Here is a 16,126-nt window from a genome sequence, read left to right as displayed (position 1 = left end):
TTTTTGGCTGCACTGAATGTTATTTATGGTGCATGGGATCTCTGATCTTCGTTGGGAAGGCAGGATCTTTAATTGCAGCTTTCAAACTCTTAGTTGTCACATGTGGGATCTAGTTCCCTGACCAGGGATTAAACCTGGGGCTGCTGCATTAGGAACATGGAGTCTTAGCCACTGGATCCCCCAGGTTGAATATTATTAGTTCCTTTTTATTCTCTAGCATAGTGTCTCTCAATGTGTGTCCTCATACCAGCTGCATCAGGGCTACCAGGCAGCTTGTTTGTTAAACTGCTAGTTCCTGTCTCAGGCGGCATGCCCATGAAATCAGAATTTTTGGAGATTAATGTCTGGGAAACTACATTTTAAAATAAGCCAGCCAGATTATACATATGCCAGTTAAAGTTTAAGAGACCTACTGCTGTAGTACTTTGAAAGCTTATCTTTGCTTTTCTGAAAGGACAGAGTTAAGCGTAGGTTTAGATGGGTATTGAGGATTAATTAGTAAATGTAAAGTACAGTATTAGTCACTCAGTCATCTGACTTTTTGTGACCCCATTGGCTGTTCGCCTGCCAGGTTCTTCTGTCCCTGGCAGTATTCCAGGCAAGAATACTGGAGTTGGGTGGAGTCAGGAACCGTTCCCTTCTTCAGGGGATCTTCCCAACCCAGGGATAGAGCCCAGGTCTCCCTCATTGTTGGCAGATTCTTTACTTTCTGAGACACCAGGGAAGCCCAGTAAATGTAAACATTTCCCTTTTGAAGAAGGCCAGACTCTTGCCTGGAAAATCCCATGGATGGAGGAGCCTGGTGGGCTGCAGTCCACGGGGTCACTACGAGTTGGACACAACTGAGCGACTTCACTTTCACTTTTCACTTTCATGCATTGGAGAAGGAAATGGCAACCCACTCCAGTGTTCTTGCCTGGAGAATCCCAGGGACGGGGAGCCGGGTGGGCTGCTGTCCATGGGGTCGCACAGAGTCAGACACGACTGAAGCGACTTAGCAGCAGCAGCAGCAGCAGCAGCAGACTCTTGGAATGCTTTCACTTCTTTGACCTTGAGGCTCCCCTCATTCTCTACTCCCACTGCCTCCTATACAGTATTTTGTTAAATCCATTTGGAATATTACCTATTTTGTTTATTTAATTTCTATTTCTTATAGTAACAATAATTTCTAATTATTTGATACAGGTCAGGCTCCCCAGGAGGTAGTCACTGAAACAGAGAAGTTTATTAGGGAGTGCTCTTGGGATCAAGAACTGGGGAAAAGAGAAGGGAAAAGGAGCAGGACAAGGCAGAGGAAAAAGTCTGTGATGCAGGCCTGGGGAAACCTTAGCCTGACTGGGGGACTATGAAGGTGGATGACTTTTCAGAGCTGTTTGAGTTACAGAGAAAAGACTGGGCTTTATACCTTTGGGTAGGTCAGTCATCGGGTAAGGGCCACCCAGGGAGGAGATGTGACTTCAGGTGAGGCCTGACAATGAGGGCTGTCCCCTGGAGGGACTCCCAGCAGGTGAAGCCGTCAGTCCTATTTTCCTGAAGGGCCATCTGACAACACAGCACAGCATCAACCGCAGGTCTCAGGAGCATTCTAGGAACGACCATTTTGAAGTAACTGTAACTTCAAACTATAATCAGTTTTTTATGGCCTTTTTTGGTGTTCATTTTTTCGTTGGTCTTCAGATAATTATTTTGATCAAAGTTCATGGACTGTAAACTTTATGAGTTCCTTCATGTATAAAAATGCCTTTTTTGCCTGTTATATGTGAATGATTGTTTGGCTAAGTATATAATTTGGGGTTCAAAAGTTTCTCCTCTCAGAATTTAGAAGAAAGTGTGCCATTGTCTTCTGGCATCCACTATGGCAAATAAGAGTTCTGGTGTAAATTTTGTTTTCAGCCCTTTATAGGTATCCTTTTCCTTTCCTGGCTCTAACAGGAGGCTTTTCACTCTCGCTTTTTCTTAGAACTCATTCATCTTTCCAAAAAAGTCTAAATGTGTTTTTCCCCTCCTGACTGGTACTTGGTGTACCCTTCTTTCAACCTGAAGACTCAGGTATCCACTAAGGGAAATTTCCTCCTCTAAGTTCTTTGATTATTTCTCTACTTTCTTCAATCTCTCCTCATTTTCTCAGACTCTTATTATCCTGACAATGGGACTTGTGGCTGTATCTCCCATGTCTTTACACTTTTCTATTATACTTTTTCTCTTTACCTCGTTGCAGTGCATTCTGGGAAAATCCCTCTGCTTTCTCTGCCAGTTCACCCATTCACTCCTCAGCTGACTCCATTCAGCTATTCAGCCCAATGTGAAGTTTTTAATGTTGGCAGTGATATATTTAATTTCTCTGTATCCTTTTTTACTTTTTATAGCATTGTGTTCTTTGTGTCACCCAATTTCTGGGTATATGAATTACAGTTAATATTCTCCCTGTTTAATCTATACTGGTAACTAGTGTGTTTTTCCTTATTCCTTTTTTAGCTGACAGTAACTTCAAATTCTTTAACAGGAACCCTCGATCCATGGTTTGTTTGCTAGTTGTTTGAATTGTGGTAAAATAAGCATAAAGTAAAGTTTACCTTTTTAATCATTTTGAAATGTACAATCAAGTGATATTAAGTATATTCACTATATTGTGGAACCATCACCACTATTCATTTCCAGAACTTTAGAAAATATCCCCTACAGAAACTCTGTACCCAACTTGTTAGTCTCTTCTTCCTGAGACCCTGGTAACCTCTGTGATACTTTATTTCTGTATGAATTTGCCTCTTCTAGGTACTTGATATAAATTGGATCATACAATATTTGTCCTTTTCTATCTGGCTTATTTCATTTAGCATGTTTGGGGCTTCCCTGCTGGCTCAGGTGGTAAAGAATCCACCTGCAATGCAGGATACCCTGGTTCGATTCCTGGGTTGGGAAGATTCCCTGGAGAAGGGAACAGCTCCCCATTCCAGTATTTTTGCCTGGAGAATCCCATGGACAGAGGAGCCTGGCAGGCTACAGTCCATGGGGTCACAAAGAGTCAGGCATGACTGAATGACTTTCACTTTCAATATTCATCCATGTTGTAGCATATATTATAATTTCCTTTCTTTTTTAATTTAAGGCTGAATCATCTTCCATTGTGTGTATATAACACATTTTGTTTATTCAGTTATCTATTGATTGACATTTTGTTTGTTTCCACCTTGGCTACTGTAAATAATATTGCTGTGAACACCGGTGTGTAAATATTTGTTCAAATGTTTGCTTTCACTTATTTTTAAAATTTTTATTGGAATATAGTCAATTTACAATATTGTGTTAGTTTCAGGTATATAACAAAGTGAATCAGTTATACAGGTATATACATATATGCACTCCTTTTTTTTTGAGCCTTTTCTCATATAGGCCATTACAGAGCATTGAGTGGAGTTCCCTGTGCTATACAGCAGGTTCTTATTAGTTATTTAATTGCTTTCTCTTCTTTTGAGTATATACCCAGAAGTGGAATTACTAGACTGTATGGTAACTCTGTTAAATTTTTGAGGAACAGCTATAGTTTTCCACAGTGGCTGCACCTGTGTTTTACATTTCTACTGACAGTGCTCCAGGGTTCCAGTATTTTCACATCCTCACTAACACTTGTTATTTTCCATTTTATTATTTTCTTTATTATAGTCATCCTCATGTGTGTGAAGTAGTATTTCATTGTGATTTTAATTTGCTCTTCTCTAATTGCTAGTAATTTTGAGTGTTTTTCATGTGCCTTTTGGCTATTTGTATATCTTCTTTGGAGAAATATCTATTCAAGTCCTTTGCCCAATTTTGAGTTGTGTTGCTTATGTTTTTGTTGTTGTTGAGTTGTAGAAGTTCTTTATATACTCTGCATATTAACCCCTTATGAGATATGCGATTTGCAAACATTTTCTCCAGATCCACTGGTTTTGGAGGTATAAGGTAGGAATATCTATTGGAATTTTCTATATCTTCTCTTCTGGGTACAGAAAGACAAGCCATTACTTTGCTGGATCACTGTTGCATTTCTCAGGGACTAGCATCTTTTCTGGGAGTCTCTGTCTTTGGAAACTACTCTTGAGCAAAGGCCATAGTCACTTACTCTGAGAAAAAAAGAATTAGATAGCTATTATCATTCATATAATATGAGAATGCTTTCAGCTGCAAATATAGAACACTCAAATGAAACTGGCTTAAACAATAAGAAGTATACTCTCTCTCAGAGCAGTATACTTCAGATGGGCTTCAGAACTGGTTGATTGGGAAGTTCAACAGTGTCATCAAAGGCCCAGATTCTGTTGGTTTCTCAGTTTTTTTCTATATACAATGTTAATCTCATCCTAACCTTTCATTGTAGGTTGTGTATTTTTGATAGTCAGGTCTGCATACTTTTCAGTCTGGCAAATATCCACTTGTCTTATTGGCCATATCTTAGTCACATACTTATTCCTAAACCTGAGACATGAGACTGCCCTTAGACCAAAGCCTCCCACCCTTGAAACTGAAAGGGTTGGTCTTCCCAGAGATATATGCCCTGTTTGGAGGAGGAGTGAAACAAAATGGGAGTTCCATTAGGAAGAAAGAGAAAATGAGTGCTGTAGGTAATCAATACTATTCACTAACCACTATTAGTAAATTACCAAGTTCAAACCTCACTCTTTCTCCCTCATCCTGTTTTCTCTAATCTTGAGGCATTCCAAGGTTCTATTGGGAAACTAATTTGGGGTGGGGGTATCTTTTCTGTTGTCTTTTAGACTTAGTAGGTTTCACTATCAATTTGCTTTATATCTTCCAATAATTTCTCACTTCTGGGAGGTCTAACAATATACCCCTTTCCTTTCCATGTTTGCCTTGAAATCATTTTTATGTTTGTATTTCTTCTATCATTCTTGCTTGATGTTGGGAGTAAGAAGAAACACAAGCATTTGGCTAGCCCTCTTGAACTGGAGGTCAACATACCTCAAAATTCTGGATTTTCCTACCTCTTATGCTTGACCCAATTATTTGGCTTAAAACTCTCCAGAGTAGGTCTCCAAGTGTTGCTCTAAAGACTGGTGCCAATCTGTATACTATTAGTCTACAACTAGTCTAAAATTTAGACTTTTTTTAATAAAGTGACATTTCTAGGACATCAAGCACATGATCAGTGGACTCTGTTGTTTGAACAGAGGAGAGATGACTTTAGGAGGTGTTGAATTCACTTGGTGAGTTGCATGTGTTATGAGCTGCATACAACTCATGCTGCTGCTGCTGCTGCTAAGTTGCTTCAGTCATGTCCGAATCTGTGCAACCCCATAGACAGCAGCCCACTAGGCTCCTCTGTCCTGGGATTCTCTAGGGAAGAATACTGGAGTGGATTGCCATTTCCTTCTCCAATGCATGAAAGTGAAAAGTGAAGGTGAAGTCACTCAGTCATGCCCGACTCTTAGCGACCCCATGGACTGCAGCCTACCAGGCTCCTCCGTCCATGGGATTTTCCAGGCAAAAGTACTGGAGTGGGGTGCCATTGCCTTCTCCGTCATACTACTCATAGCACATACCTTACACCTATAGTTATGTAGCCTGACACATAATTAGGCTATATAATGTTCCAGAATTGACTGGGAAAACAAAGCATCAAACAAAATCTGGCCCTTCATCACAGAAAATTTGAGAAGCCTGATCTATATACAATTTGAATATTTCAGTTTGGTAAATAAATTTATTTACCCACTCAAATATAATACCATGGCTGGATTTTTGTATTTAATATGCAGAGTGAAGATTTCTAATCCCTTTTCTATGAAACATTTTTTTCCCCTAAATGTTTTCTAACTCAATTATGTTACCTAAATGAAATGAAATGAAATGCCTTGATGTAGCAATTGTTATGGACTCAAAGCCACTGGAGTTTGGTGCCTTCAACAGCAGTTGAAGTTGAACTACCTCAGAGGAATTATTATTTTTATTTTTTATGCAGGGAAGCTGTTAATGCACCTTCTCCTGGATTTCTGAGTCCTAACTACTTGACTGGGACTCCTAAAGCCTGACTTGCTGTTATCTTACCATCACCCTTGGTTTCTCATTTTTGTTCCAACATGGTCTTCAGCTCATCCATTTCTAGAGTTGCTTTTTCTACTCTGCTTTCCTGATTCTCTTCCAAGGTTGCCTGGAACTGACTCAGTTTTTTCATTTTGTTTCACTCTATTCCCTTGGAGTCTTCAACTCATTCCTTTTTCTCTCTAGGCACAGCTCTTCATTGTCTTCTTCTGAACCACAAGAATAGTGCCTTGTTCTCTCACCTAGTTACAGGCAGTTATAATTTGTTAGTATTTATTACCAGCTTTCTATGTGCAAAGCTTTATGCTAGTTGCTTAACATATATTGTATCACTCAAAGGTAGGTTTTTTACCTTCACAAAGGTCATACAGGGTCATACAGCTTGTAAGTAGCAAAGCCAGGAGTTGAACCTAGATAGATGAACTCAAGCCCAGATAGCGTTAGAGTCCAGCTGAGGAGTCCTTTCCATTCAGGTTTGGCAAATGCATCATGTTTTTGTGGAAAAATAAAGTTATGTTCTCTTTCAATGTGAAAAGTAAAAGTATTAGTCACTCAGTCATGTCTGACTCTGTGACCCCATGGACCTTAGCCCACCAGGCTCCTCTGTCCATGGGATTCTCCGGGCGAGAATACTGGAGTGGGTTGCCATTTGCTTCTCCAGGGGATCTCCCTGACCCAGGGATTGAACCCGCATCTCCTGCATTGCAGACAGATTCTTTATTGTCTGAACCACCAGGGAAGTACTTATTTTCAATCAGTTCAGTTCAGTTCAGTCGCTCAGTCGTGTCTGAGTCTTTGCGACCCCATGAATCTTGGTAAGACTTTTGGAGATATAGGAATGACCGAGTGAAAAGATACTCAAATATCATTAGTTGTCAGAGTAAAATTCATAAGAAAACCAATCAGAACAGCTTAAATAAAAACAACTCAAAATGGTGCAACCATTTCAGAGAATTATTCATCAGTTTCTTATAAGGTTTAACCTACTATTAAAGCAGTTCAGTTTGAAAAAAAAAAAAAGATATTGTATTCTCTATTACACTGGAGGCCTCTAGACTAAATCTGAGAAAGTTAATTCACCTTGCATTAGATGGGTATTTCCAAAAGAATTTTTATCTAGTGTGTGATTTTTCTGTGAAGATGGTTTGGGTTGGGATTTTCAGCAGTTGTGTCTTAAAGAGAAGTGGTCGTATGTCTGCGTGGTTACTCCTTTTTCTACAATACACTTTATGGCTTAAAGGGGAAGCTAGATGCTTCAAGAACAAGGAAACTACTGCTTCCTCCACCTTAACTTATGTTTTAATTACAAAAGTAACATTCTTTGAATGTTGAAATAATACAGAAGTGTATACAAATTAAATGGCAAGTCTCCTTCTCCTTTTTCTTTAACTATCTCGGTCTCAGAGGCAACACTGTCACAGTGTGGTGTGATTCCCTCCATAGCTTTTATCTTATTTCTAAGTATATATAATCATATATGCATATCACAGTTTTGTTGTGGTTTTTTTTTTTCACACTAACGGGAACAACCACGTTCCAATTATGCAACTTGATTCACACCGTCTTCCAGTGAACATCATCTTGATTTTTTTCAGAAATTTGGGAGAATTTATTGAGATTTGGGTTTCCCCCCAAACGACTCTGAGTAAAGGACATGGGCGTAGGTAGTTGTGTCTTTTCCTTTTCCCTCCCTCTTTCCTTCCCTCCCTTTCTGTCTCTCTCCTTTTCTTTCTTTTCTTCTTTCTTCCTCCCTCCCTTTCTCTCTTTCTTTTTTTTAATTCCAAGGACCTGGAATGAAATATTAGGAAGAATATTATAGAGGAGGGCAAACCAATAAAAACCAGGATCTTTGGGCTGACTAGTTCAATGGACCCGGGGACCAGTTTCATGGAGACTCTATCTTAGAGTCTCCGTGTAGAACACACTTCAGAATTGTCCCTCTAAAACACAGAAGGCAACCCCATTTGCTAAGGGTTGCCTCAAGAGGTTAATTCTCCTGCTCTTCTGGTCTACTCTGGGAGGGCTGAGAAAGCTTCTCAGCTTTGACAAAAGCTCTGGAAGAGAGCTTGAAACTGCAGCTGTTACTTGAGTTGGGTAGCCTTCAGCTTGCATGGAAACTGTCCCCATAGCTACAGCTGAGGTTGGGACCGAGAGGAGTGGCCCTAGACCCCAGAACATTTATTACTGATGTCTTTCCATAGTAACACAGATAGATCTGTGTTATTCTTTTAAGGGCTGCATGACATTCCCTGGATGTACTATAACTAAATTAGCCATAATTAACCAAGTGTGGACATTGAGTGTGTATTCTCTTTCTTTGCTGTTATAGTGATGTCCCTCTATCACATTATGACCAACTAGGCCAGCTGATCATGGAAAAAGCAAGAGAGTTCCAGAAAAACATCTATTTCTGCTTTATTGACTATACCAAAGCCTTTGACTGTGTGGATCACAATAAACTGTGGAAAATTCTGAAAGAGATGGGAATACCAGACCACCTGACCTGCCTCTTGAGAAATCTGTATGCAGGTCAGGAAGCAACAGTTAGAACTGGACATGGAACAACAGACTGGTTCCAAATAGGAAAAGGAGTGTGTCAAGGCTGTATATTGTCACCCTGATTATTTAACTTCTATGCAGAGTACATCATGAGAAACGCTGGACTGGAAGAAACACAAGCTGGAATCAAGATTTCTGGGAGAAATATCAATAACTTCAGATATGCAGATGACACCACCCTTATGGCAGAAAGTGAAGAGGAGCTAAAAAGCCTCTTGATGAAAGTAAAAGAGGAGAGTGAAAAAGTTGGCTTAAAGCTCAACATTCAGAAAACGAAGATTATGGCATCGGGTCCCATCACTTCATGGGAAATAGATGGGGAAACAGTAGAAACCGTGTCAGACTTTATTTTTGGGGGCTCCAGAATCAGTGCAGATGGTGACTGCAGCCATGAAATTAAAAGACTCTTACTCCTTGGAAGAAAAGTTATGAGCAACCTAGATAGTATATTCAAAAGCAGAGACGTTACTTTGCCGACTAAGGTCCATCTAGTCAAGGCTTTGGTTTTTCCAGTGGTCATGTATGGATGTGAGAGTTGGACTGTGAAGAAGGCTGAGCACCAAAGAATTGATGCGTTTGAACTGTGGTGTTGGAGAAGACTCTTGAGGATCCCTTGGACTGCAAGGAGATCCAACCAGTCCATTCTGAAGGAGATCAACCCTGGGATTTCTTTGGAAGGAATGATGCTAAAGCTGAAGCTCCAGTACTTTGGACATCTCATGCAAAGAGTTGATTCATTGGAAAAGACTCTGATGCTGGGAGGGATTGAGGGCAGGAGGAGAAGGGGACAATCCAGGATGAGATGGCTGGATGGCATCACGGACTCGATAGACGTGAGTCTGAGTGAACTCCAGGAGATGGTGATGGACACGGAGGCCTGGCGTGCTGTGATTCATGGGGTCGCAAAGAGTCAGACACGACTGAGCAACTGAACTGAACTGAACTGAGGCCAGCTGAAATTCTTAGCTGAGGTGCCACGAAGCTACTGAAAATAGTGTGTTGAAATATTTGGCATTCTTCCCAGAAAAAGAATAAGATATCGTCTGACTGGCCCAGGTATCTGCACAGCAAATGGAAAAATATACTGAAATGGAGCCCAAAGACAAATCTTTCTAATATTGCAATGTTTGTACCAGGAAAGACTCCCATTTGATCAGTCTATTCATTTTTAGAGTGTAAGACACTCAAAGTGTGTTATAACTTCTAAATGAATGATAATCTACATCCCTCCCAAATTATATAATCATTCATTTGGACTGTCCTTTAATGTCTATCCCCAGCTTTTGTCTTAAAAGTGTTAATATTTTCTCTCCAGTGTCTTTTAGATTTTAGGCATAAACAATCCACTCTTGGGCATATTTATATTCTGCTCTATTCTTACTAAAAAATATGAATAAGGAAAGCCCAGTACTCTTTACAATATTAATTTGTGTTTTACCAACCAATATTAATCATTGACTGTATGCTGGTACTAGGCTCAAACCAAGGCCACAGTTATCTTTTACTTTAAGAGGCAGAATCAACATTCAAACCTGGGCCCAACTGACCTCAAAGCTTCTAGTTTATAATTTACCAAGATTTGTTATCTGTAAAACAAGTGATATTATTAAATTGGGATGAACTACATTCAGAATAAGAAATTGGCTTAGGAATGGATTCAGAACCAAATTTCCAATATTTTCTTTAAAGAATAGAAGTTCTCCCAGCCCTGAGATCAGCTGTACCTTCTTGGGTCCAGCCCTTAATGTCTCTGGAATTAACTTTATTAATCTATAAAATAAGATACTGGGCTACTTTAATATTTTATTACTCTTTTTAGGGACATTTATACTGAACTGAATATATGTTGAAACTGGCAAATAAACATACTTCAGAGATCATAATGGTCATGAAGAATTTAAGATTTTTAAAACCCAGTGTATGTTTAAAAGACATTATTACAAGGTTCTTAGATACAGGAATCAAAAGTGCATGCTATGTGACCCAGAGTGTTTCCTAAGAAGTTTATATGCATTATCTCATTTAACCCTCATGAAATAAATGAGTTAAATTACATTATTATGATCCCCATTTTTTAGTGATGGCAACTGACACCTGAAGATATTAAATAGCATACTGAAGGTCACACAGCTGGTAGGTTCCAGGACCAGTTCTCACTCCTAGCCTGCTGGATTCCAGAGCCCAAGTTCTTAATCTGTATTTTAGACTCTATTCCAAAGAATAATTTAGGTTAAAGTTTAATATCTTTTGCCTCCAAAGATAATTGTATTCAAATAGAGAGAGACTCTTAAAGATGCTTCTTTCACACAGTAATATACATCTAAGTTTCCTTTGCATGTGCATTGTTTAAATTTTTTCTTGAAAAGTAAAAAAGGACATTCCCTTAGGTGGCTGTTGTCTCTGTAAGATGAGTACCCTCTGATTTTGCCCAAGGGTAGAGAGGTGTCAGGCTAGAACTATTTGAGCCATTTGAGTTCTAGCCAGGCTAGAACTATTGAGAGGAGGCCAAGCCTCCTCTGAAAGGCGTTTACAAAGTTGTTGTCAGAAAAAAGCAAGCCAGAGGGAACATCAAGCCTGCTGGTAAATGAGATGGGGTGTGTAATCAAAGCTGGCTTTAGAAGACCTATTTTTAAAAGAGTTCATGGCTCACAAGAAGACTGAGTGAATGAGTAAAGCTAGTGTGACAGGAGTCTGGACAGAGGACCTTATGGAACTTTTAGACCCTCCAGAAAACCAGATGGTATTCCCTGAGTGGAATTTTTTATAGCACTTTTAAATTGTGATACATGGTGGCAGCTTCAACATAATAATCTGGGGCTCTCTCACAAGGTCACAGGTAGGGAGAAATTGTCCATGCTTTCCTCACTTGCTCCTTTTCAGGGGCAGCTGGGTTAGTCTAGGCAGAAAGAGGAAGGCATTTAGGTGTTTTCCATACCCTCTTCAGTCCTTTCCAGGAAACTGAAAGTGACTTCAGCTCTCTACGAAGCTGGAAACCTTTTTAATTTCTGGAATGAATTTCCAGTTCAGTGGCCCGCATCTGACTGCTTGGCCTGCCAACTCCCTGGCTCTCTTGTATTATCTTTTCTCTCCTCAGATTCTTCTTCAGCCCTCAGCCCTGTCTCCCTCCATATCCTTCTCTTGTCCCACAAACAGGGCTTGTGGGGCCAGGCTGTCTGCTTGTGCCTTTATCTTACCACTCACCCACAGAACCTCAGAAGAAATGAGAAGTATCAGTCAATCTTTAGAGGTGCCCTCTACTGGTTGTTGGCAATGCAACGTCAAAATTAACGTCTGGAAATAGAGTTTCTTCGTTTAATAAAAATTCAAGTTGAAGACACTAGTAGATGGGATAAAACACAGAGGAGAATGTTGCTGTGAATTATAAAAGCTTTTAGATGCTACTGAATTGTGTTTGATTTACTGGGGTGTGCAGTAGAGCAGTGGTTAACTGTGGGTGATTTTGCCCCCAGGGAACATTTTGCAGTGCCTAGAAACATTTTTGGTTGTCACAGCACAAGGTGGGAGTGTGCTACTTGCATGGGGTGGGTAGAAGCAAGGGTTGCACAAGAGAGCCCTCACCCACCCCACCCCTACAGAGAATTATCTGACTCCAGTAGAGTGGGCCTAACTCAGATATGCCTGAGAATGCTCAAATTAGACCATTAGCATTTGGGGATTTGAAAAAATTTAAAGATTACTTGAGCAGTTCCCAACCTTGGTTGCCCATAGGATCACTTAAGAAGCTTTAAAATACTGACATTTGGGTCCCATTCCTGGAGATACTGATACAGTTTAATTTCTGGTTTGGGTGTGGTGTGGGCATCAGGATTTTTAATCTTTCCAGGTGGTTTTAATATTCAGCCAAAGTTGAGAACTGTTGATGTCATCCAAACCACCATTGTTTTGGATAAAACATCAGATCTTGGGAGATCAGATTTCAGTGTAACAAAGTGGCAGAGCTGGAACAATATCTTGAGGAAAAGATAATATGGCACTGGGGCTTCCCTGGTGGCTCAGATGGTAAGGAGTCCATCTGCAATGAGGGAGACCCGGGTTTGATCCTTGGGTCCAGAAGATCCCCTGGAGAAGGAAATGGCAACCCACTCCAGTATTCTTGCCTGGAGAATCCCATGGACAGAGGGGCTTGGCAGGCTACAGTCTGTAGCGTTGCAACTGAGCTACTAAGCACAGCTTGACTACACACCACACGGCAAAGCAAACGCTGTGATAATCTCATCACTTTTTTGGGGGAAAACTCTAAATTTTTTTATGATCTATTCATTCTTTAATAGTATCAATAATTTTTTCTAAAATGACACTTAAAAAAAATTCAGGCTCAGCAAAATGCAAATTGAAACCACGAGATGCCACTGTGCACTTATTTTATAGTATAGCTAAAAATTAAACACATACACACAAATAACTAACAGTACTAAAGATGATGAGAACACAGGACAAACAGAACTCTCATAAAAATGGGAATAAAAATGGTACAGCCACTTTGGAAAGAGTTGCAGAGAGTTGGAAACAACTGAGCTACTTAATAACACCACCACCACCACCACTTTAGAAAACAGTTTGTCAGTTCCTTATAAGATGAAACACTTCTACCATGTGAACTAGCATTCCCACTCTTAGGTATTTATTCAAGAGAAAAGAAAACTTACATTCACACAATAACCTGTGCATTAGCATTTGCAGCATTTTAATTCATGATCACAGAAATAGGAGCAACCCAAATGTTCTTGAACTGGTAAATGGATTAACAAACTGTGGAATGTCCATACAATGAAAATCAGCACTAAACGTGAACAAACTACTAATACAACAGTGTGCTTGAATCTCAAATAGATTATGGCAAGTGAAAGAAGTCAGATTCAAAAGACACATTCTGAATTATACTATTGCTAATAAATTATGGAAAAGCCAAAATTATAGGAAGAGAAAATGGGTTAATGGTTTGAGGGCCAGAGAGTAGGAAGAGGGGTTGAATGCAGGGGAGGCTCAAGAGGGAAGTTTGTGGGATGATGAAACTCTTCCATGTCTTGATTTTGATGGCAGTTACATGACTGTGCATTTTTCTGAACTCAAAGAACGGTATAACAGAAAGGGTCAATTTTACTGTATGTAAATTTTTAAAGTGACTAAAACAGTGCATAAAAGGTTGAGAAACAGAAATATAAGAAGAAACAAAAACAATAATTCACTCTTATCCCAAAATGGGGTGGCATTTGGCTAACTTATATTCAGATCTCTCTCTCTCTCTGCATATGGGTGAGAAACAAAAGGATAGACAGCAATAAATGCATGTTATTCTGTGGAGTTTAACTATACATATATTTGTGTTATAAATAGTATTCCTGTTTAATTTTACTTGAATTGTGCATAAAATCACACTATAAATTATGCTTTAATTAAAAAAAAAAACGAAAGCAATAGAAACGAAAGCAGAAGTCGCTCAGTCGTGTCTGACTTTTTGTGACCCCATGGACTCTAGCCCACCAGGCTCCTCTGTCTTTGGAATTCTCCAGGCAAGAATCCTGGAGTAGGTAGCTATTCCCTTCTCCGGGGGATCTTACCAACCCAGGGATCAGACCCAGGTCTCCCACATTGCTGGAGGATTATCTGAGCCACCAAGGAAATCCAATAGAAACTAAGGAGTTGGTAAACTTTAGATAATGATTTTTTTCACTATAAGGAATATTTTCTAGAGTCCCTCTAGGGTTAAGAAAAGAAATTATAAAGAAATTATTGAATTGATAACTTCTAAAATAAAACATGCTTAAGTTTAGACAGTACAGATGTATTTGTTAGGGGAAGGAGGTAATATGAATGCTTACATTTGCTCCCACCTCCCTTTGCATTTACCTTCTGATTTCTGTTGCTCATGTGTTTAAAAAATTTACTTATTTTTAATTGGCAGATGATTGCTTTACAGTATTGTGTTGGTTTCTGCCATACATCAACATGAGTCAGCCATAGGTGTACATATGTCCCCTTCCTCTTGAACTTCCCTCCCGCTTCCCACCCTATCCCACCCCTCTAGGTTGTCACAGTTGCTCCTGTATTTTAACTTTGTTAAGAATTAAAACATTTGCATTCTGGCTTACAATTATAATTCCCCCTGTTGTTTAGTCTTCTCTGTTTGTTTTTTGTTTTCCTAAGAATTTAAAAAGTTAATTAAGTTAAAAATTCTGTTGCAGTATCATTAACTTACAATATTAGTTTCAGGTGTATGATTTCAGCTCAGGTGTACAGTGACTTGATTTTTTTGATATGTTACAAAATGATCACCACTGTTCAGTCTTTACATATAAGAGACTTCTATGATCGCCATTTATGCTTTTACTATGACTTTTTAAAAATTAATTAATTTATTTGGGTGGGTCTTATTACGGCCCGTGGGATGCTCACTGCATCATGTGTGATCTTTCATTGCAACACACAGGCTCTCTAGTCACCCTGTGGCATGTGGTATCTTAATTCCCCCACCAGGGATTGAACCCATGCCCCCTGCATTGGAAGGCAAGTTCTTAAGCACTGGACCACCAGGGTAGTCCCTAGCATGACTTTCCATTCCTAAATTTAGTTTGATTCAACTTTTGTTTGCTGGACTACATAGTTAAGTAGTTTTTTCAAGAAGAATTTTATGGATTTGATGTGATCTGAGTTCTCTAAAATTTTGAGAAATAATATCTGCCTGTTTAAACACCTTTGCAGCCTGTGATATTTCTGGGTTATCCTGTCCTTAGAATTTTATCAGTTTTGTTCTCTTCATATTGCTGAAGAGTTTTTTGAGACTAACTCAATTGTGTTCCCCAAAGTTGACAGTCATTTTTATCTTGATCCATCATCTTTAGTCTTAATTTTCTTAATTTCTTCGTATTTTTCTTTGGCATTAACTCTGACGATCTTTTCCTTCATGTCATCAATTCAAATTGTCAGTGTTTCCACCTTCACTAGGAATAGATTATCTTTCTCATTTTACCCCCTTTAGGAGCAACATGTTGCTGTCTATTCACTTCTCTGAAAACTAGGAGTGTGGATATGGGTATGAGGAAGGCATGGGCTAGTCTGGACTGAGTACTGTCTTTATTTGGGTTCTTATATGTCCTCTGAGATTTTGTAGAACCTCAGAAGAGTAAGACCAAATAGCTCACTTCACTTAGCCTCATTTCACTTTATATAGCCTGTGGTATATCCTACTTCCAAGGGCTCTTACTCATTCCTCTGACTCAGCACAGCACCCTGGAAAATGGGAAGGCCCAACAAGACCTTCCTGTCCTGGCAAACTGTGACTTTGACTTTTCCTAGGACTGTTTATTCATTGCTCACTTTATTTACAAATTGAGGATGATTACTGTGTTCTTATGATGCTGTTGACTTACTTTTTCTCAGTGCTATGCTTCTGTTTTTTCCTTGGTTACCAACCAAGGTTTGAAGTCTATGGCATAAGATCAAACTCCCATAAGACTGGAAGTGTCCAAGTGCTGTCTTATATTTGGTTACATGTTTGGTAAATTTATGGGTT

The sequence above is a fragment of the Capra hircus genome, chromosome 8 (genome assembly GCF_001704415.2).
Source record: "Capra hircus breed San Clemente chromosome 8, ASM170441v1, whole genome shotgun sequence".
NCBI lineage: Eukaryota > Metazoa > Chordata > Mammalia > Artiodactyla > Bovidae > Capra > Capra hircus.
Note: the sequence above shows the minus strand (reverse complement) of the source record.